This window comes from Aotus nancymaae, unplaced genomic scaffold, assembly GCF_030222135.1.
Source record: "Aotus nancymaae isolate 86718 unplaced genomic scaffold, 86718_ANA_hifiasm-v0.15.2.pri h1tg000003l, whole genome shotgun sequence".
In the NCBI taxonomy this organism is placed as follows: domain Eukaryota; kingdom Metazoa; phylum Chordata; class Mammalia; order Primates; family Aotidae; genus Aotus; species Aotus nancymaae.
The window spans coordinates 4,926,410-4,949,090 of NW_026988414.1; the positions used below are offsets into that span (position 1 = coordinate 4,926,410).

Consider the following 22,681-nt stretch of genomic DNA (forward strand, 5'->3'; position numbering starts at 1 on the left):
GAAAACATTGTACACACAAGGGTATTTATTGCAGAGAAATCTACGGTGGTTAAAAGAAAACAAACGAAAACTTGGAAACATTCTAATGTCAAACAATAGGGAAATAGCTAAGGAAATTAAAATAACTACTTAACAAAAATACAGAACCACAAAGCCCTGGAATAGTGGAATTTTAAGTGCCTTAAAAATTTTACAGCACTGTTATACAGTTTGTACACTTTAAAAAAGAGCTGATTAACAATTAATTAAGATAGAACTTTCTTCTAATTATTGATATTTACTCTCCAGATTTAATTATTATCAGAGTAGCAACATACTCACATACATACACATACACAAATGTGTAGAATGTAAATATAAAGAGTGAACAAGCTCAAAGAAAAGTGGTTTCTTCTCAAAATGCCAGGCAATTAACTATACACCCCTCTTCTTGGTTATTTAATTGGTTGATCACTGTGTGCTCTAAGCCAGCAGCAAGTGAAATGTCTGTGGTCCTGCTATGACTCCAGGGTCTTATTTGCCACCCGAGAGAACCGAGCTTGGAGGCCCTCCTGCAGAGGGAGTCATGGACCTGCTGACTCAACCTGACCTGCTTGGACACTCCATGGTGCTGGTCTGTAGCCACCCTGGCTTCTGCTTCCCTTCAGACACGCTCATCATGCTCACCCCTCCCACTGCCTCCAGAGTCCTCTTCATCCAAACAATTAGGTGAGATCACTTGTCTGGCATTCTAGGCTATCTGCAGTTTGACCCATCTCAGCATAGCATGGCACTCACCAATGAATACACCGCACAGTGGATGATCACCTCCCTTTTCTTAGACACTCTACTCCTATTGTTGCAACCCGAGACCAGGGTTTCCCATACAACTTCTTATGAGGCTGGTCTGTAAGGATGGACTCCCTAATCCCCTTACAGGCATCTCCTGCTCTCTATGATGTGACAAGACATCTAGGGCTCAGACCACTGGGCAGGAGTGCCCACAGCCTTTGCTAGCCTGCCACTTGTATTTTCTCCCAGAATGTTCCAAATGAAGCAACTAGCATTGAGAGTGCTGCTCCTGTCAATTATCAACAAACCTATGCAAACAAGTGTGAAAACACCAAGTGCTATACTGGAATAGGGTTATGTATTCAATAACATGATTATTAAATCCATAATATTATTGAATAATTTATTGAATACATAACCCCAAATGACAAATTCATATCAATAATTCATTTACATATAAGGTAAAACATGCAATAAAAATTTACATTCCAATTTTCTATATTTAAAATAAAAAATACTTTAAAAAACACTTTTAAAAATATATTAGCAAAAGGTTGTCAATTGTCCTTGCTTGGGAAAAAATATTCTTTATTCTGAGATTATTCCCTGCTTACATTGTAGGTGTTAAAATGTTCCTTTCTCCAGGAAATGATAAGAATAGTTTTTTGTGTTTTTTTTTTTTTTGCCATTTAAAAAAAAATTGGCAACCCTGTGAGAGTCTCTGAAGTTTCATTTTGAAGTTTCCCTTGCCCATGAAATCCAAAGTCTGGGATCCACTGGCCTGAGATCACACGTGGTTCTCTGGCAGCAGTCAGACTGTTTGGTTGGCATGGACTGTGACTGAGTTGGAAACCCCCAAGAATGCTTCTGAGCAAGGAAAGCAAGATGGCTAGGGAGGGAGGCAGCTTTGCGTTACTGTTGGCTGGAGGACCTTTAAAACTTAAAATATTTAAGCAGGAATTTCAGTTTGGCACAGAAATCTCAAACTTGAGTTTACTTCTTCCCTCTTTCTCTGTCAGAATTTATGTCTTACTGTATGGCTTATCACCTGAACCCTAATCTCATGAACACCCACAACCCCTGGCACCGCTGGTACCACCCAGCAAAGCCCATCTCTGCATCCATCTCAGAAGGAGTCTCCCAGATGCTCCACTGGCTGCCCAGCGCTGCTGAAGGAAATCACCACCGCTGCGGAAAGGCCATCCCTCCACACCCTGGACAGCCCTCTCCGTATCACCACCTGGGTCCTGTCCCATTCCCTTTGGTGCCTGGTCTTTCCCAGCAGCTGCCTACCTCCAAGTCCCTGCTGTTCAGCCCTGCAGGCAACTTGGCTCCTAAATGAATGACCCCAGCTGCCTGCCCCTGCCCCTTTACTGATCTGCCAGGGTTTCCACCCTTCCATTTCTCCAGGGCCTGCCTCTGGAACATGGCCAGTCTGCCTGTCACCTCCATGTTCTACCCTTGCCCAAGTTCTTCCAGCATGGATTCCCTGGCTGCCCCATGCTGTTCTGTTTATCTTAAATGTCTCTACTAGATTTTTGGGGGGATTTAAAACAATTTTTTCAATTAAAAGGGCACTTACGATCATTCTAGAGAATATAGAAAGGTATAATGAGAAGTACAACTGCCTGTGATCCCATCATTGTGAAGTAAGCACTCTCTGGATTTAGGTGTGTCCTCTGCATATACACACCTGTACAAGCTGATCACATGCTGCCACATGGTCCTGGTGGAATATTCTGTTGGTGGAAGACCCCAGGGGATCCATCCTTCAGTGGAAGTGGAAAGGGGTCCAGCCCAGGTGGGCACCAAGGCACTGTTTTAAGTGCTGGGTGCCCCCAGAGGCCTTTCATGAAGATCTAAGGAGGTAGACAGGGGCTGTTGGCCCCCGGGTACATCCCATCCAGGCCCTTCTTGACTACAAATAATCAGAGTTATCGTTTTACACAAGTGCCCAGATGGCTCTGGGGTCTGGGAATGGACAGCCACAGCATGTCCATCTGATCTGTCAGCCAGAGTGACCTGTTCCACTGCCTTCCAGGGTGCCCCAAAGTCGACTCTCAAGGCAGGAAGAAAAGTGGAAAAAGGAAAAGGACTGGCCTCCTTGGTAAAGAAGAGGAGCTGGCCCTAACAAGACAGTCAAAGCTCCCTTTTTCTTTCCTCCCATAGTCTCACTGCTGTGATAAGTGTGACAACAATAATAATAATATACAAAAGCTAACCAGTATTGAGAACTTCCTGCATGCCAAGCATTGTGACAAGCCATCAACATGTGTCATCTCCGTGTTTCTCAAAGGGTGGACTCACGCCACTGAGCGGATGGCAGGTGGCACGGGAACAGGGATTTATATCTATTCTTAACATGCATTAGAAAAACTTTGGCACATCAAACCCCTGAACTCAGACAATGAATAAAATAGACTTAAAGAGAAAAACTGAGCAAGAAAGTTAATAGAAATGGCAAAGGTGGTCACAGATGCCTGAGCTTTGGGAAAACACTGTGTTATCTCACTGACTCCTCTCAGCAGCTCTTCTACCTACACAGAGGCTGAGGCACAGGGAGACCACCTAAACCTCATGCCTGACTGGTGGTACCTGGGATTAGGGCCCAGGTCTGTCTTGTCAGAGGTGGGCCTCCACTGGCCCAGGGCCCTGCAAAGGAAGGTTCTGCTTCTCCTCCCTTTGCCCTTGATGCTGACACCCCCATCCCAGCTGCTATTCACAAAGCCCAAGGCAGACACTCCAAGTGCTGGGTCATGCGACTGGCCATTGGACATCATCTCCTGACAAGCCTCCACTACTGTTCCTGTTTGTCTGGGCATCTCAGCTGGCACAGTTGGGCACAAGATGGGTTGGGTTCATGTTTGTGCCGCTGCTGAACAAGAGGCCCCATTCCTGAAGAGGAGAAGACGGGGTGGTCTTGGACCTGGTACTCAAAACTTTCTGAAGCCTCACTAGTGAGAGTGACCCAGGAATGGCAGGTTGGCAGCTTCTGGAGATGGGAACGTGGGTGGCTTGTCGACTCATACCCTGCTAGGTCTGCTGTGTGTCAGCACAGGACTAAGTCACCCACCTTCTGGCCAAACCTTCCTCTGAGGCAGGGCAAGCCCAGACAACACACTGTTGGCCCTGAGGTCTGTCCCTGGCTTCCAGGAAGGATCATTTTCCATCCCTTCTAAGGACAGAGCTGAGGTGCAGGGGCCAAATTACGGAGCAGCAAATTATAGGGAGAGATAGAAGAATTGGGTAAATCCCAAACCAGGGATCTCCATCTCTGATAGGACCAGAACAGGAATGTGAAGAATTCTGATTCAGTGTGAACTAAAAATTATGGCTAATTAGAGAGCTATCTACCCCCTGCCCTTAGTAACAGTAACCCTAGTGTACCAATAATAAACTAGTGAGAATGGCTACCATTAGCTGAGCTCCTGATGGATGTCACACCAGGCTTTATCTGCATTAATGAGTTCCATGGAGTCCTCACACAGCCCTCTGAGGCAGGCACTTCCTAGATGTGGGCACTGAGACTTGGGGACACCCGAGGTCACACAGCTAGCCAGGGTGTGTGCAGATGTGGACCTAGACTCTTTGTCCTTCCGTGGCTGACCTCCACTGGATTCTGTGGCTCTGCAGGGCTGATGACTAACACCAAGGGCCTTTTCTTTCCAGGAGTTTCTTCTAAAGAGTATGTGCAGCAATTGTAGGCTGGTCCAATGTCTATTCCCTGGAATGGCATATGCCCAGGATATTTCTGCCTCTTGCACTGTCACTGTGATTAGTGAAGCCCATGTACCCTCTGTCATCCAGACTCTGGGCACCCTGGAGCACGCCTCATTCTCACTGTGGCTTCATGGCCATAGTGCTCAACCAACAATTTAACCAGGCTGAGCAGGACCTGGGGTTCTGGCCTTTCTTCCCAGCTCTTCCTTACTGACAATGCAGCCACAGACAAATTGCCACCTTTCTCTGTGGCTTAGTTTCCTCACTGATAAATGGGGGGGTTGGAACTTCCAGCTCTAACATACAAGAACATTTTGATTCCAGAGATTGGAATGCTACACCACACAGAGCATAAGTCTGTGGAAATGAACACATGTTCACTACCTGGGAAAGGCCTTCTCATTCTTTGGCTGTGGTGTACAGCATCCCTGCAAAGCTGAGCCCTCCTGCCTTCTGACAGGATAGCTCTCCCATTTGAGGTTCTCATGGGCCCTTGCCCTCTGCTTTGTGATAATCAGTCACTCTGTAATTGAAAGACTGTAATCATATTGATATTAGTGGCTTCCATTCTCTGAGGGCCCCCTGCGAGCACAACACACATTATCTCCGTTAACCCTATTTACAGATGAGGGATCAGGGCTCAGAGATATTAAACAATTTGTCCAAGGTCAAATGGCCATATCCATCTAACCCCTTAGCCTCTACACGCTGTGTACTCAACACGTGCCTCCACCTGGCTGCAGGTCCTGCAGGGGCAGGGTCCACACCTGCTCTGCTCATGTCATGTATCTCTCTGGTGCCCAGCACAGTCTCTGCTCCACCTCAGTAATATTTCTTAAATGAAAGACGGGGGAAAAAGATGTATAAGTCAGAATCCTTTTGGTTTCCAGTGACAGAAACTCATCTGGAGCTAGCTTTAAAAGGGAAAAGGACTGCAAGAATCCTGAAATGGTTCATGAGACCAGAGGCTGCAGGTGCATCCCAGGACAGCCCCACTGGCAGGGTGGGGTGGGGGCTAGAGCTGGTGGCCTGCTGCCTGTACATCTTGCTCTCACTACCCTTCATTGCTGCCCTTCTCAGGGAGTAACTTCCCTACAGTCACTCAGCCTTTCCATGCGACCCAGGTTAGCCATGGGCAGCTGTGTTGTCATCCTGACAGTTCTATAATCAAGGAAGGGAGATCCTTTCTCCCCTGGCTTCAGGGAAAAAAAAAAAATCCAGGCAAGGACTCCAACTGGCCTGGAGTGGGCCACTAGTCTGGAGGGTGGAGGGATAGGATACACTGTGGCCCAGCTGGGGCACAAGTCTGAGGCCGTGGCTGGGGCAGCTGGGTCACATGCCCTTCTCTACAGTCAGGTAGCATCCCCTTAGGCAACCTTGTCAAACAGACCATTATCTCAGTTCCCATGTATAATTTCAGCTTTTTGTTAAATTCAATTCTTATTAATTGTGGGGTAGTTAAAAATTTACTCCACTCCCAAGGCTGAGGTTAAAATCTCTGACATGGGTCATTCCTGTGGCCATCTGTTCCCAGCCACCACTGAGGTTGCCTCAACACTTGAAAGTCTACTGGTTCCCCTGTCTTGAGTCCCTGCTTCCTCCCTCCCAGGAAGATGACAAGAACAGAGCCTCTGGTGAGAAGACTCTAGAGCAGTGTTAGCACCCACTGACTCTGGCCAAAGGCAGAAAAGAGCTTGGGTTTGGAATGAGGCAGACCTGAATCCAGTCCCTGTCCCTTAATCATTAAGACAAAGGCATCCCACCCAGAAAACCAGGCATGTGCCAGGTCCTATGTCATCACAATGAGGAGATGATGAGGGTGAGGTGATGCTGGGGAGGGCTTGCAAGTGTCGATGCCTCTGGGGGGCCAGGGCTGAGCTCAGTACTCCCTGTGCTTCTGCTCACTGTATCCTGATGACAACCCTAGGAGGGGACTGTTTTAATTGCTGTTCCATAGACCTGGACAGTGAGGCTCAGAGAGGCTGTGCTTCTCCCAAGGCACACAGTCCCATGCAGGGAGCTGGCATGCAAACTCCACTCCTGCAGCTTTGTGAGTGAGTAGTGGAGGAGGAAGCCTTTGGGAGCCCCCAGCAGGGTCCCAGGAAGATGGGTGCTCCGAAATGATCACAAGGCTCTCTGGCTCAGCTCCTGGTTTCTTCTTTTCACCCTCTCACTTCACCAAATCATCTCTGCTGCCATAGGCCTCCACCTCCCTGGCTGGCAGTGCTGACAGGCCTAACGTATTTGGGTCCCCCTTTGGGCTGCAGCCAGCTGGAGCTCGGGGTGTTTCGGCCCCTTACTGCCACTTCTCCCAGAGACTGTGCAGAGACTCCTTGGGTAACCCTGGTCCTCTGGGCATTTGTGGGAAGGTCAGGTGGCCAGACCATGGACTCACAACCTGGAATCACTGGATTCCTGAGCCGTTACTATTTGATTGAGGAATCTGGATCTACTGGGGGTATAAACACAAAATGCTTCATTCTCTCCAACACCCACTCCCCAACTATGCTGTGTTGCCTCCCTTTTCCAATTTTGGGCAGCAAGTCCCTAAATGAAATCTGGGCCAGATTCTGTAACTTTGCAGTCACTTTCCATTATTAGAATAGTCTCATTTCAAGATTTAACACTTGGTTCTCTTTATTTGAAAACTTGAGTCAAATTCAATTCAAAGTTCATCTTTGTTCTCCTTGCATGCCCCTTCCCCACAGTTATTTATGGCTCTTGGAGCTGGGAGGAGGTAGGATAGATTTCCTCTCTTTACCAAGTCCCCTTGCCTTTGTCTTTGTAAACTTCTTTCCTTACCTCCTTCACAGACTCTAGCAAACCCTGGCTGAGGCCCACTCTCTCAAGCAGGATCTGCTCCCACAGAATTGTCTGTCAGTGGTGGGGAGGCACCTGGTCTGGTTCCCTCAGATGTAGGTGGCCTCCTGCCAAGCCAGTCCCCACAGAGGTGGTGATCTGGGTCTCCTAGGGTTATGTTTGGCTTTGTCCTGGACTCTCCATCGCCAAAAGGCACTCAAGTCTTTCCCTGCCACAGGAGCACATGTCCCTGGACCATTCTCTGGGCTAGGTGTCCCTTGTTTGGTGCAGTGGCTGCCTGGCTAGCCACAGCTCCAGCCCCTCTCCAGCTTCTATGCCCCTTCATATGGAGCAACAGTAACTTCTGGTGTAGTTCTTGGCATCTTGCAAGGGCCACAGAGATTGGAATGAGAGGGTAGAACCCACTTCTTCCCAGACACTCAAGTCCTTCCAAGTCCTCGTGACCTCACGGGCTTCTGCTTTCAGAAATCTCTATACCAGAAACAGGCACCAGTTTCTAGGTTCAATATGCCCCAAACTCCAGCGGCTATGTGTCACTCTCCCACCCCAGAGAGGGCAAGAGGACTGAAAGGACACAGCCCCTCTTCTCCCATGCTCCTTGGTGGGCCGAAGGTCTGTAGCTCATCACATTGAAGTGCCCCAGGCAGCAGGCCCACCTGTCTCATCTCAGCACTACAATTGCTGCAAGTTCAGCACCCTCTCTCTTCCTCATAGTGTCCATCCATCTGGATGCACTGGGCAGGAGAGAGGGTAGGGGAGGAACTGAGCATGGGGGTTGGGCAGGGAACCATTACTTTGGTTTTATTCTGACAGACATTATATGATTACTCTCAGCTGTTCAGAAGCTCTGAACAGTGAGCTATGAGTTATTAAAAATAAAGGGATAAAAGACATTTATTTTTATTTAATATAAGCAGCATGTTTCACAGAGACCGTATACATTGCAACAGTAAACACAAAACAAAGAAAAAAAACAAAACAAAACAAAGTATTTCTGAGTCAGTTTAGGGAGCAAGACCTTGCTCTGTAACCCTGGCAAGATTTTTCTCTTTTCTCAGGCTCAGTTTCCTCATCTATACAATGGAGATTAGAATCATCATACCCATATTGAGGAGTGATGGACAGGAAGAAATGAGTTAATAAAGAGCTTCACATCATACTCAACTTTACAGTGGGCGTGGCTGCTACTACTGATAGGCATTTTCTTTTTTTTTTTTTTTTTTTTTGAGACGGAGTTTCGCTCTTGATACCCAGGCTGGAGTGCAATGGCGCGATCTCGGCTCACCGCAACCTCCGCCTCCTGGGTTCAGGCAATTCTCCTGCCTCAGCCTCCTGAGTAGCTGGGATTACAGGCACGCGCCACCATGCCCAGCTAATTTTTTTTTGTATTAGTAGAGACGGGGTTTCACCATGTTGACCAGGATGGTCTCGATCTCCTGACCTCGTGATCCACCCGCCTCGGCCTCCCAAAGTGCTGGGATTACAGGCTTGAGCCACCGCGCCCGGCCCTGATAGGCATTTTCAAAACCCAGAGCTAGGAAGAGGTAATGAAAGGGGTCTTAGCCGGGGAAAGGATCCAGGCCACTGGCTTGGTGTCCTGCAGGCTACTCCCAGCTCTGCAGCAGAGCCTAGCACTGTGCCAGGCACAGAGCAGACCTATAACATGTGTTTTGTTGAATGGGTGATATCCTCTGAATTCCAGGATTCTATTTATCTGCTGCTTATCAGAGGTCAGTTCTGAATACAGATTTAAATTGCATTTCGTCTAGCAACCAAAGGAGACTGTGGGTCTTTAAAAAAAGAAAGGAGGAGAGACCCCCCCCGCCCCGTGTGTGGAGGAGGGTGGGCAGCCATCCCATCCAGGCCAGGCAGGAGCCAGCAGCTGTCTCCCGGCGCCTGCTGGAGCTGGATGGCGGCCGTGAATATTTTCTTTCTTACGTGAAGCTCCTCTCTGTGTGTGCTGAATCACAGCATTCACGGGGGGAGTGAGGACAAGAGCATTTACTAAGTGGATACTGGGCATTACCTGGGGCAGCCTGGGAGGCAGGGGCAGGGGACTGGGCCAGGCCAACATTTAGGCAGGAAAGGCGCATCTGACACCCACAGTGGGTGCTGGGAGGCCCACAGATGAACACTCTGACCACAGAGACCAGGCCCAAAATAGGCTGAGTGTCTGGGGTGTCAGCTGGGATTTACCCCTTCCAGCAAGTCACGGCTTAAGCATTCTGTTTACCAAACGTTTCTGCACACATAGAAACCAGGATAGCTTTGGTTCCACGTTAAAGAAAATGGAGAAGGTCCCCCTAGGGTGGATTCTGAGGTTGGAATCTTCTCTGGGAATGCTGGGAAGGTGGGCCAACCCTGGGGCTGCCCAGAGCAAGTCTGGCAGAGGAAGAAAGGCAAAGGCAGGCTGGTGTGTGAGTGGGTGGCAGGGTGGGGCTTGTCCCTTCTGGGTCCACCTCACCCACAGCCCTGGCTGGCAGGTAGCAGAAAGGGGGTGATATATGCAGGAGAAGGTGGCTCTGCAGAGGGGGATGCCACCTCAGCATGCTCTCAAGCTCACTAAGTAAATAAAACCAGCTGAGTCTGTCAACTCACAGTGAAGGCTGAGCTATGCCTCCAAGGGCTGCCAGGAAGAGGGGGTTTCCAGTGTCAGAAGTCTAAGGGTCTTTCTTTATCCACTTTCCCTCTCTGCTAGGAGGCCCTTCTCTCCCCTTGAGGGCTGGGGCTGAGGGTGGGGGGCAGAGGGCAGGACAGCCTCCCTGGGGGCACGGTGCCTCCTTCTCCCATGCCCTCCTCATGGGGCCACACCATTCTCTCCACAGGCTCCTTCCCTGACCCTCTGTGGAGGTGGGAGGGGAGAGAGTTAATGCTTACCATGTGCCAGCCACACAGTTAAGCACCTGACATGTACACGTCCTCAATGGCCACAAGAACTCTATGAAGTGGATGCTTTTTTTTAATTCCTGCTTTGCAGATGAGGACATTGAAGCATAGAGAAGTGATGTGAATAAGGGCACAGAGCTAGCATGCAGTGGGGCTGGGATTTGGACCTAAAAGTCTGGTTCCAGAGCCCATAGTCTATACTGGCCTTCCTGGCAGGCTGAGGATGAGGACAAGGATGATGATGAGGAAAAAATTAAGTACTTACTATATGACAGGCACTTTGGATATTTTATGTCATTTAATTCTTGTGGCAACCTTATGAAATACAGGTATTATTTTTATAATCCCCAATTCAGAAAAGGAGAAATAAAGGCTAATGTTAAATTACTTGCTCAGGGCCATTCAGCTGGTTAGGGGCAGGCCTGGGTTCAAATCCAGGTCCTCTGACTCTAGTACCCAGCACTGCACCCTTCACTCATTTGTGTGACAGCAGTGCTGACTGAGCACCTGCTGGTGTGTATCAAGCACTGTGCTGGGCACTGGAGACCCAAAGGCAATGAGGCAGCCGCTCTGCCAACACAACACGTTGGGGAGGGAAGAACACTAATCACACCATCATGTAAACAAACCTAAAATTCCAAGTCAAAGCACAAATACACCTAGTCTGAGCAGTGCTTCAGGTATTTTGTTGTTGTGGTGGTAGATAATTTACAGAAGCAATTTCTGCAAGATGATTCATTACCTTTTGTAAAATGCACCTTTTATTTCCTTTTCTGTATCAGGAAAGTAATTGGAAATTAGGGATGTGTTAATGGAATCAGGCGAATGAAGCTTGTTTCATGTCCAGATATCGCAATGTGGCTTAAACGTTACATTTTCCCATGGTCAATGACACTCAGAAGAGGGAAAGGGCAAGACAGCTAGCTCCCAGGAAATGCCTGAGAAAAGCCAAATCGCATTTTTCCTGCACGATACATAACCGGCATCTGCACACAGCTCTGAGATGTAGGTTATGGTCACTGCCAGGCCAACTCTGACTCTCCTTCATGGCAAATTCCTCTAACTCGAGGCATGGTACCCTCAGCAAGGGCCTCAGGTGAACTTGTCAGAAATGCAAATTCCTGGGCCCCACCCCAGATTTACTGAATTAGAAACTCTGGGGGTGGGCCCAGCAAACTTTTAACAAACCTTCAGTTGATCTTGAAGCGCAAAAGCTTGAGAACCACTGACCTAGGTCGGGCTGAAGTGGTGATCATAAGGAACCGCCACTGAATGGGTGCCTTCTATGCGTATCTTAAGCACACAACACCTCGCTGAACCTTCACAATAGCTCTGGACATAAACAGGATGATCCTACAGATGAAGACACAAGGGTCGGAAGCTTCCCTAAGTTGCCCAACCACACGCTGCTGGGAAGCTGTAGAGACTGAAGTCTGTTAAGAGTGTGGACTTTGGGTCAAACAGGTTCATATCTAAATCCTGACTTTGCTGCTTATTGGCTGTATAGACGTGTAGATTCCCTAACTACTCTGAGCCTGAGCTACTTTATCAGTTAAAGTGGAACACAGATGAAGAAAACTGAGAGGCTCCGTTTTTGAGGTCTCAATGAAGTAATCCATGCAGGAGGCCTCCCCGGTGCCAGGCATGTGGTGAGTGTATAACAGATGGCGGCTGTTGGCTGTTACATAAAAACAGAGGTCTTGTAAGCCCCAAAGGCCTGTGAGTACCCAAAATGGATGTGATCAAGTTCAGGCAGTGAGTCTCAGGTACTCTACTCACAGGAAAGCCCTTTAGACTAGTTTAGTGACCATTTATTTTTATTTACAAATAACTCTTGTCAGATTTCTGGAACCTCAGCTGGGTGAGAAGCAACAAATCAGCAGAGGGATGAGAGGCTGCTAGTAAAGTAACAACAAACACAGCTGCCTGGGGCTTACAGGGCTCCTGTCAACAGTGCTCTCCACCCAGACAGCCCATAGTAAAGTCAGTCTATTCAAGACAACTGAGTCACCAAGGAGTGGCCAATAGTGTAATCAGCCAAGTTTATGGAGGCAGTGCACATATGCATGTGTGGGTCTGTGCAGAAACATAGCAAGAATGAATACAAATTTTAAAACGCTGATGTTAAAGAGATAACCCTGTAGCTTTCCAGCCAATTCAATTGTCTAAAATGACTTGGTTCCCAGGGGCTGGAGAGCTGAGCCTTCTTCATCACAAAGGCAAATAACTGAGAGGTTGAAAGGGCAGGCTTCTGGGTGCCAGACTGAACAAAGGTCAACACTGGCCCATTGTGTGACCCTGGATAACTCCGTTAACTTGAGTCTCAGTTTCTGCATCTGAAAATTGGGGAATAATAAAAGGACCTACTGTAGCTCATAGGATTGTTGCGAGGATCAGTAAGTGCTCAGTTAATAGTATGAATTATTTTTGGATGTCAATACATGCACTGTCTTTCTATAAGCATGCTTTCCACTATGTTAAAAGCATTCTTTTCTTTGGTTAAGCAGACTTCACATACAGGCTACAGGCAAAGGACGGGGCAGATAAATACTTCTTTGACTAAAAGAGTATTAGAAGTGAGGCTCTATGGCAGTGGTTCTGGGGACAGTGACAGATATGCAAACCAAAAAGGGACAACTTAAAGGAAAGCTGTCCAGAGAGATATGAAATGACCGACGACCTTCAGAGGACCCAAGTGTATTAGAAACTCAAGAGAATAGGACTCCAAATTACTAAAGGAAGACAGCCAGCATTTACTGAGCACCTGCTGTGTCTCCAATATTGCACTAGGACATCTGTACTCACATGGACACACTTTTTACTCCCAGTCATCTTGGGAAAGTGATATTACTATCTCCAGTTCTTAAATGAGGCAACTGAGACTCAGGGAGGATAGGTATATTTCAGAAGTTACAGGGCTAATAAGTGGTGGAGGTGGAACTCAAACCCAAGCCTAGCTAACTCCTATCACTCGACCAAGACAGCCATGGTCCAGCAGGGAGGGAGCTAGTGACACATGTGTCCTCACTCACTCCCCACCATCTCATTTCCTGGGGGCTCCTGCCACAGGCCAACCCTAACCCAAATCCAGAAGGCAAGAGAGCCCAGAGAGGCAATCCCCACAGGTCAGCCAGCGTCTGGGCACAGGGCAGGGTGCCAAAGAGCAGATCCCGGGAGTAGATGAAGAATATCCAGCAGAGAGGAAAAACAGATCCCTGCCCTCCAGGGTTCCAGGCCTCAGAGCCAGGATTACCTGGCCCAATCCAGGGAGGGAAGAGGGAGGGCAGTGGGGTAGTCTGGAGGCTGTCAGGGATGAAGTAAGCCTCCTGCACTGGCTGCCTTTACTCCCTGCAGGGCCTATGTGGGTGCCCCTGAACCCCCCAACATCAGGCCTACTAGTCAGAAAGCTCTCTGCCAGCAGCCCCTGTTGGCCAGCACCAGCACCTCTATCTGGGGTGACCCCCACCCTGCCCTCATTCCTGGGAAGCTCACTTCATCAATCTTTTGCCGGAAGCCCTGATTTATCTGATCAGCTGCCTCCTTGGGTCCCAGGAGAGATAAACAAGATCAGCAAAGTTTGGCTGCTCTTTGGAATGGGAATTTCAGCAGGTATCCATGTGAGGGGATTGGAATCCTCCCCCACTGACTATAAAACTGCCCTTAGTACCTTGTCTCCTGTTTGGGACATAGGTCCTGGCTGGCACAGACAATGTTCCAGAAGTGACAGTATTTTTAAAAAATGTATATTGGATGGGAATTATTTTAAACAGCTTTAGAAAGTTTCTATGAACTTTTCCACTATGAAGAAACAAAGAAAACCAGCAAATGAAAATTAAATTTTTACTCTTGCCAGTCCTCAGTATCCCCTCTTGGGGATGGGCCCATGCAGCAGCTGTAGGATGAAAGAGCTAGACATTGCTTAAAATACTGCTATGAGACAAAATGAAAACCGGTCAACCAAAAGTCTCAACAAATTGTCTTTGGGCAAATTGACCTAGAGCCCAACTCTGGTGCTCAGATGGAGCTTAATACAAATATTTGTTGACTGTTAGGTGACGTCTACACTTGAAGAGAGGTGCTGCCCTCACTGTCCCCTGGGAAGTGAATTGAGAAGTCACATGTGAGTTAACAACAGGCTCTCAAAGCTGCTTTGTACCCAAGCATGCATCCTGTTTCAACTCTTGGAATATTCTTGTTTGGCAAGCATTTAACAGTCACAGTGTCCTCAAAGGGCTTTCCATGGGACCTGGATATCCTTTGTGACACTGGACAGTAGCACCGCCTTAGAATCTTCCCACAAGTGCAAGTCTCCTAACTTCTCCTCACCAAAGCCAGAGAACATGTGGTTCCCCTCCCTGGCATGGTACAGAGAGTCACAGGACCTGACCACATGCCTCTAAGAGAGGAGGGGACCAGCTGGCTCACACTCAGTCTAGTGGCAGCTGTTTTATTAAATCTGGATGGATGGAGGCTTCTGGCAGTTCCACAAGCTTCTTGATGCTTGGACACTCACCCAGACCTTTCCAAGGTCAGCTGACCAGGAGAGGAGGGGCTCTGCCTTTTGGCTCCTCAGCCATAGGCCAACCTCACTGGGGTCTTGATGACTAAAACTGCCACACTTGAATCTGACCAGTCATCAACTGTAAGATGCATCACATTCTAGCAGGAAAGAAAAAGTGCTGCCAATTAGACTATGACAGACCATTGACAGTGAGAAGCATCTTGGTTGGTCAGAGACCTGAAAACAAGAAGAAGCATGCTGATATTAAAGATGGGCAATTTTTTTCCCAGGACAACTGTATTCTTCCTAGCGTTGATGCAAGTTTTAATCCCAGTCCCATTATTTCCTAGCTGTGTGGCCTGGTACAAGGAACCTCATTCTGCTAAGTCTCAATCTTTTTGTTAGTAAAATAGAATAGTAATACTTTACTTATTGGGTTTTAAAATGAAATGATCCCTATAAAATGCTGAGCTCAATGTCTAGCACATCACAAGTAGCTACATAAGGTGCTCTAACAAGGCTTGTGAGGACAGTGCATCTCTTTCGTCTTCTAGTGCTCAGGTGGTACACTGAGATGAACCAATCTATGATCTTCGGGTTGAAATTTCCCAACAGACTATTATCAGAAGCAGGGAGGACAGACAACTGGATTAAGAACCATCAACCAACTAGGCTTATGGCTTAAAACAGCAGCAGGGTACAGAAAGTTTGGATGATAAAACAAATTCAATTGAGATATGTGGTTCCAGTTCCTGAAACAGAGGAGCAGACTGTTTTGAACAACTGCTCTGGTCAATAACAATTACAAACTCAGGACCAAAAAAAAAGAGATCTGCTTGAAAGCCCTGGAGAAAAATCAAAAGCAGAGAAAGTGGAGGAGACATGGTCCTTGAAAGAAGGAAAGCACACTGGAGCATTTCCCAGTTCATGGTGACATACAGAAGAATGAACCTGAAATAGAACGCAGTAGTCTTACTGTCTGGGAAGATGAGAAAGAGGTTGGACTTTGAGGGTGGAAACTGAGTGGGGAAATGCCAGAAAAGACAGAACTACAGAAAGGGAAGCCCCAAAATTACACCAATTCCCCTCAAATCCTTAGCTAACTCCTTAACTGTATACACATAGAGAGACTTTGAGGAGCACAACTGAAGGCAGCAGCAGAGAGGAAGAGGTCTCTGCAACTGCCTGGAGGCTGGAGTTTGGTGTTCAAGTCCTGCCCAGTCAAAGCAGCTTAGCAGATACTTAAGGCATTTGACTTAATCCCAGAAAGGTCATGCTTTACAAGTAAGCCCAGGACTAAGAGTCATGCCCTAGGACTATGGGCAGAAGCAAAATAAACCTATAAAAATAAAGTATAAAAACCAGCCCCAACAAGATCAAGCAATGTAGCTGCCTGCTAGAACATAAGACAACATTCTTTATAAGAAGACAAGAAAATACAGAGTATCTTTAATGTATTATCCACAATGTCCAGTATACAATAAAAAATTATAGACATATGAAGAAGCAGGACAATATGACCCATAATCAAGAAGAAAAAAACAGTAAAATCAGTCTCACTAATGACCTACCCAGATGTTGGAATTAGTAGGCAGGGATTTTAAAATGGCTATTATAAATATGCACAGGATTTTCAGAACATGAAAGATAGAATGAATCAGTGGATATGGAATCCCAGAAGAGAAATGGGAACTATAAAAATAAACCAAATGAAAATTCTAGAACCAAAAATTATAGTATCTGACATAAAATAATTTAGATGAAATTAACAGCAGATTAGATGCTGTAGAAAAAAAGGTTAGCAAATGTGAAGACAGAAAGAAGTGATTCAAACGGAAGCATGAGACAAGAAATGATAAATAAACAAATGAAGCTTCAGTTACCTGTGGAAGAACAGGTGTGAGAATGGAGTTCTTGAAGGAGAGAGGAGAGATAATTGAATATAAAAAATATTCAAAGAAATAATAGCTAAAAATTCTCCCCACATACCCAAATTTAGTGAAAAGCATACAGGTCCAAGAAGTTCAGTGAACCCACACAGAATAAATGAAAAGAAAACCACACTTGGTCACATCATGGTCAAACTGCTAAAAAATCAAAGATAAAGAGAAAATCTTAAAAGAAGCCAGAAAATAAAAGATCCATTATGCTTACAGGAAAAACAATAAGGAAGGCAGTTGACTTCTCATCAGAAACAATGTTGGCCAGAAGACAATGGAAAGACATTTAAGAAGTACTGAAGGTAGCAGGGAGTTGGGGGTACGGGTGGGGTGGGGTACAGGAGAGAGTCAGTTTGGGATGTGTGAAGCTTCAAATGCTGGTGGGACTCTGAGAATGCAAGATACAGCAAAACTGCCCCCTCCCAAGTACACCCCTCTAGAACACATTATACCTGCATCCTCTGACCCACCAGCCCTCATATATATGCAGTCTCCCAGTAGAACTAATCCCACTGTTTCCAACAGAAAAAAACCTGTAACTGTCAGGAAGGTGATAAGACATGAAACCATTCTTACAAATTGTAGGATTTACATGAAGAGTCTTTGTATTCTACCACCATGTAAATGTCACACATTTTTCATCCTGATAAGAACTATTAAAAGGAAAATGAAGATTCACTTCTCCTCAAATGCTTTAGTCACATGGCGCTTCTGTCTGATAGGCAAGTGGAAATGTGGGAATGGTGCTCCTCAAGGAGGTCGGGGGACATTGTGATCCAGGAGTCACCGAGTTAGAAGCGTGCTGGAGAGGATCAGGGTGGGAGTGGGGAGAAGTCTGAGGGCAGGAGAAGCGGCAATAGCAGCAAGTTCCTGCACAACTGCTAAATGCTGTGGCCAGGCACTGGGCTGAATGCTTCAGGCCCATCAAGGCCCATCATCTTACTCAATCCTCATAGTAGCCCCAGGAGTAGTAGTATCCCCTTTATACAAATGAGGAAACAAAGTTTCAGGGAAAATAAGAAAGTTGCCCAAGATTAGTGAGAGAGTTGGGATTTGAGCCCAGGTCCCTTAAGACTTTGAGCCATGGCTCTTCATCCTTCTCCAGCCAGCAGTTCATTTATTCACTCCTCTGCACTAGGCTATGCAAAAGGAGAGCTCTACATGGCCCACACACACCCCTGCCTCAGGGTGCTGACAACCCAATGAAGGAAGCAACAGAAACTACAAGAGCTTTTTTTTGGGCCTTGTACTAGGCAGTGTGTGTTACACTTAACATATCACATCTTACTTCGTTTTCATAACAGCCCACAGCTCTGTGAGGGAGATACTCATATCATTCCCATTTTACAGATGAGGAAAGTGAGGCTCAGAGCAACCAAATGGCAGAACAAGAATCTGACTCCTAAGCTCCCCAGTGCCCAATGCTACCAGTGGGGCAGGAGGTGTGCAAAGACAAACAAGGCAAGGCACCCTGGTGCTCTTCCTCCACTGAGGGGATCCTAAGAACTTTGAATCGTGAAAACAACTTTCTTTTAGTAACCAAGAGGCTTGTGCTGGACTTGTTCCCAGAGGGTGGGAAAGTCCTGGGACACTTTGTCTGTAGCTCACATTAGTCCAGTCTCTACTCAATAACTAATGCAGCTTTTAAAAAATAAAACCAAGTCTCAATACTGACTTGCTCAAAACCTTTCAGTGGCTCCTTACTGTCTTCGGGATAAAGTCCTACCTCTCTAATAAGACCCCATCTTCTCTCCTCAGCCAAAATGCACTTCTCTCAGCTCCTCTAAAGGACTCCCTCCAACTGCTCTGGCCTGAGTCTGTCCCAGTTACTAACGCTGTGTAACAAATCACCACCAAAACTTAGCCGCCTGACAGCACCGGGTATGTGGGTCAGGAATTTGGAGATGGAACAGCAGAATCTGCTCTCTAGTGTGTGGTGCCTCAACAGGAAGACTCTACAGCTGACAGTGATGCAGCATTTGGGATGATTCTATGGCTAGGGGCTGGATTAATGTACAGGCATCTTTCCTTGCTCACGTGTCTGCAGTTGACGCTGCTGTCAGCTGGGACCTACAGTGTGTGTGGCCTCTACACCGTGGCTTCTAGACTTCTTAGGCTCCAGCTTGGCTCAGGGCTTTAAAATAGAGTGAACAAGGCAAAGACTGCACTGTCTTTCTTCACACAGCCTCAGAAGTCAGGTGGTGCCACTTCCACCTCATTCCTCTGGTCACAAGCAAATCACAAATCCTTTCAGGTTCAAGGCGAGGAGCAGGGACCTCATTGCTCCATGGGTGAAGTGTCCAAGTCTCCTTGGGGACTGGGAGAGATGGCTTGGGCCATCTTTAAAAGAGGAATCTGCCACAGGGTTGGGAGAGGTGCCTAGTGGTGGGGAGGATGCCTAAGGGCAGGGAGAGTCCCAATAAAGTTTTTCTCCCAATTTTTACCCAAACATCATCATCACCACCATCACTAAAACTTTTTTTTTTAAAAGGAAAGAGTCATCACCACCAGTATTTAACAAGTTCTTGTCTAAGCAGAGGGGCAAACTTGTGCCCTGGGGCTCCCTTCCTGGTGCCTGCCATCCTCCTACTCTCTGTATCCCCGCAGGGTGCCCGGCAGCAGGCTTGTCCTCCCGGCACTGACTGTGCCTTCTCCCAGACTGCCAATGCCGATGCGTCTGTAGGATATTTGCATTGTGGGGTCCAGTGCCATCCTCTCCTTTCTTACTCTATCAACATTCACAGAGCTCCACCTATGTGGCTGGCTCCATGCTGAGGACTCTGATGGAGTTCCAGTGTTTGTTCCTCAAAGAGCCCAACAGGAGGTCACATTTTGATGAAAACACTGAGGCTAAACAGGATCACACAGCAAAGGCTCTGGGAGCAGGAGACCCTTGATCCACCCATCTCTAGAGTCCTAAGCTCAGTTCAAGGAGGTGTCCTTGACACTGTGCCAAGCTCCTTCCCACGTGACCTCACAGAGTCCTCCCAGCAGCTGATGCAGGTAGATTACTAGTATTAATTAGCTCATTTACTGATGCATGGAAGGGATGCCCAGAGAGCTGAAGTGAATTAATAAAGCCACTCAGGTGGGAAGTGACAGAGCTTTCCTGCAGTGCTGCCTCCACCCTCAGCCTGTGTTATTTCCACCGTCCTAAGCCACTGCCTCCTGCTAACTTTCTGCAGCTCTGACGCCACAGCTTCTGTGTGGACAGCCCTGAGCTCCCTTCCCCAGGGTTTAGAGATGAGAATGAGGCCTCCACGAAGGGCGGCTGATGGCGAGAGGCGCTCTGGGCTGTGCTGCCCCGCCCACCGGCCTGGGGCTCAGTGGGGCAGTGCCCAACAAGGCAGCCAGGGGGAGGACCGCTGCCTGCTGCTCGCACGCGGCTGCATGCACAGCTGGAGCAGATCTAAACCCATTCCCTGAGTCAAAGGGGAAGCGCTCCGCCTCGCAGCACGCGGGAGCTGCCGGAGCTTTGGGGAGAGGGCGGGCCAGGGAGCAGAGCTGGCCAGGCTGCCCGTGCCAAGGAAGGAGGGGGCCTGCCGAGGCCGCCAAAGCGGGTTGGGCGGGAGGGGCCAGGCCAGCTGGGGCCGGAGCTGGTGTGACATCACCAGGCGGCCCGCCTCTGTCTGGGGCTGAGGGGAGGCCCAGAGCCTTTCTGGGGCCTGGGGGATCCTCTTGCACTGGTGGGTGGAGAGAAGCGCCTGCAGCCAACCAGGGTCAGGCTGTGCTCACAGTTTCCTCTGGCGGCATGTAAAGGCTCCACAAAGGAGTTGGGAGTTCAAATGAGGCTGCTGCGGATGGCCTGAGGATGGACCCCAAGCCCCGGACCTGCAGAGCATGGCACTGAGGCAGCGGCTGACCCCACTGTGAGGGAAAGCAGGTTGTGAGCAGCCCCATAGGACCCCTGGCCAGCCCTGGCCCCAGACCCCGCCGGAGCCCTCTGTGGTGGCAGAGGCAGTGGAGCTCAGTGAGGCAGGGCTGCTTGGCAGCCACCGGCCTGCAACTCAGGACCCCCTCCAGAGGCCATGGACAGGCTGCCCCGCTGACGGCCAAGGTGAAGCATGTGAGGATCAGCCCCGGAGCCAAGCAGGAGGGAAGAGGTAAGGGGCCAGCTCTGCGGCCGTGAGAGGCAGGGCGAGGGGCAGCCGCTGGCCCCATGGCTAGGGCTTCCAGAACCCTGCCCCTCCAGCTGGGGTCGTGTGCAGCTGGATCTCAGAGGGTCACTCCTGCTATCATTTGGAGCCAAACAAGGCATGTCCAGGGCAGAACCTGTGGACGCTTGGTGGTGTTTGGGGGCACATGATCATGGGCTGGCATCTTGAGGACTTCATGAGAAAGCCTTACTCTCCTCCTTTGGACAAAGAGCCTTCGGGGTGCTGGCCGGCGGCTGCCGACACGGCAGGGCAGCTGGGAGTGTGCGTGTGTGTAGGTGTGTACTTAGAGGGCAGCAGACTGAAGAGCTGCAGAAAGCAGGGGTGGCTCTAGGGCTTGGGAAGTCACTTTCAAGCTTTGGATTCCCGTGCCCCAGGCCAGGGCCCATGTGAGGCAGAGGCAAGCTCTGTGTTGAGGCGCCGGGAGCCTCTGCTCAGAGAGTTCCTGGAGCTGGGCTGCGTCTGCTCACACCCTCCCACTAGTGAGGAGAGCGGAGGCACCCAGCACGGGAAGGGACGCACCACCCAGGGACTGCTGCACTGGATGGTACCGCGGGTCTCCAACTGAGTGGATGTGGCCAAGTTATAGGGAGGATGCGGCTTCCCTGGTACCCCTGCAGACGGACAGCAGGGCTCTACATACCAAGTCCCTTGAAAGCGCTCAATATTAGATAACATTTCCCAACAGAAATTCTTCACTGATCCTTCCCTTCTCCTTCTGTGATATGTGTGTCATGGGTCAGCTCTTGCCTCTGCTGTGGGATTATGAGAGCTCCCAGAGGCCAGTTCAGTTACTTAGAAAAGGATCTCCTTTCACCCCAGGCTCTGAGGAAAGTTGAGAATGCCTCTTCCGAAGCCAGCCAAATGCTCCCCACATATATTTTTCCCAATGGAGGCAGAGCAGGGCAGTGCTCATAAGCTGGCTTCAAATCCTAGCTCCTCTACCTACTAGCCAATGGCTCTGGCAGCACACTTAGCCTTTCCAAACCTGTTTTCTTATCTGGAAAACGGGATAACAGTGCCTAGGTGGTAACAACGCAGAAGAGAGTAACAGCTAACACTTATATTGTACTTACTCTGTGCCAGACTCAACTTGTAGAATCCTCACGACCACCCTATAGCACAAGTGTTATTATTCATCCCCGTTTCACAGGTGAGGAAACTGAGTTAGAGGCTAAGTAATGTGCCCAGGGCTACATGGCTAGTAAGTGCCAGGACCAAGACTCAAACCCAGTGATGTGGCTCCGGAGCCACCCTGAACCACACCTCACTGCTTTCTAGGAGAAAGCTAGGCACCCATGCCTAGGAAGTGGCTGGCTCAGTGCCTGGTGCACAGCAAACCCTCAGCAAACCTTGGTCACTAATTGTTACAAACCACAACAATCAGGATTGGCACAGAGGGAAGGGAAGAGCAGAGACCCCAATTCTTTCCCTCTTTTGGACATATCCTGCTAGGGTTTTCAGAAAATCCCATAAAACAGACAATACTGTGGCTAGTACCACAGCCCACACTGGGGGGCTTTCCAGGAACCTGAGGAGAGGGGGGCTTGATGTCTGGGGTTTAGGGCCACCTGCAGCATGCCTGCATCCTAGAAGTTCATACTAAGAAAAAGTGCAGACATATTAACAAAAAGATCCAAAACCAACCTTACAGGAGGAAGGGTATCCTGCTTCCCACATGGGCACTGCCTGTCTGCCTACTGATCTCCCCACCAGAACCACAGTGGATAAGAAAATGGAGCCACCTTAGTGCTGTGGGAAGCTCACAAAATCAGGACAATCCATAGTCAGGGTTGCCCCGGAGTTGCAGAGGAAGAGACAAAGAATGGCCATCACCAAGTCTGGCACTATGGTGGCCATGTCTGGTGGATCTTACACCAGACAACACT

The 22,681-nt window shown here is 48.5% G+C and overlaps 2 protein-coding genes across 11 annotated transcripts in view; one reads left to right on the top strand and one right to left on the bottom strand.

The window, feature by feature from the left end:
- Positions 1–22,681, bottom strand: part of RALGPS1 (Ral GEF with PH domain and SH3 binding motif 1) — a 317,405-nt gene that overhangs the window by 83,553 nt on the left and 211,171 nt on the right. The gene's annotated exons all lie outside the window — the stretch shown is intronic.
- Positions 20,296–22,681, top strand: part of ANGPTL2 (angiopoietin like 2) — a 35,745-nt gene continuing 33,359 nt past the window's right edge. Inside the window, exon 1 of the mRNA XM_012458126.2 lies at positions 20,296–20,741. The gene's annotated coding sequence lies outside the window, so the exon portion shown is untranslated. The remainder of the gene's footprint in view (positions 20,742–22,681) is intronic.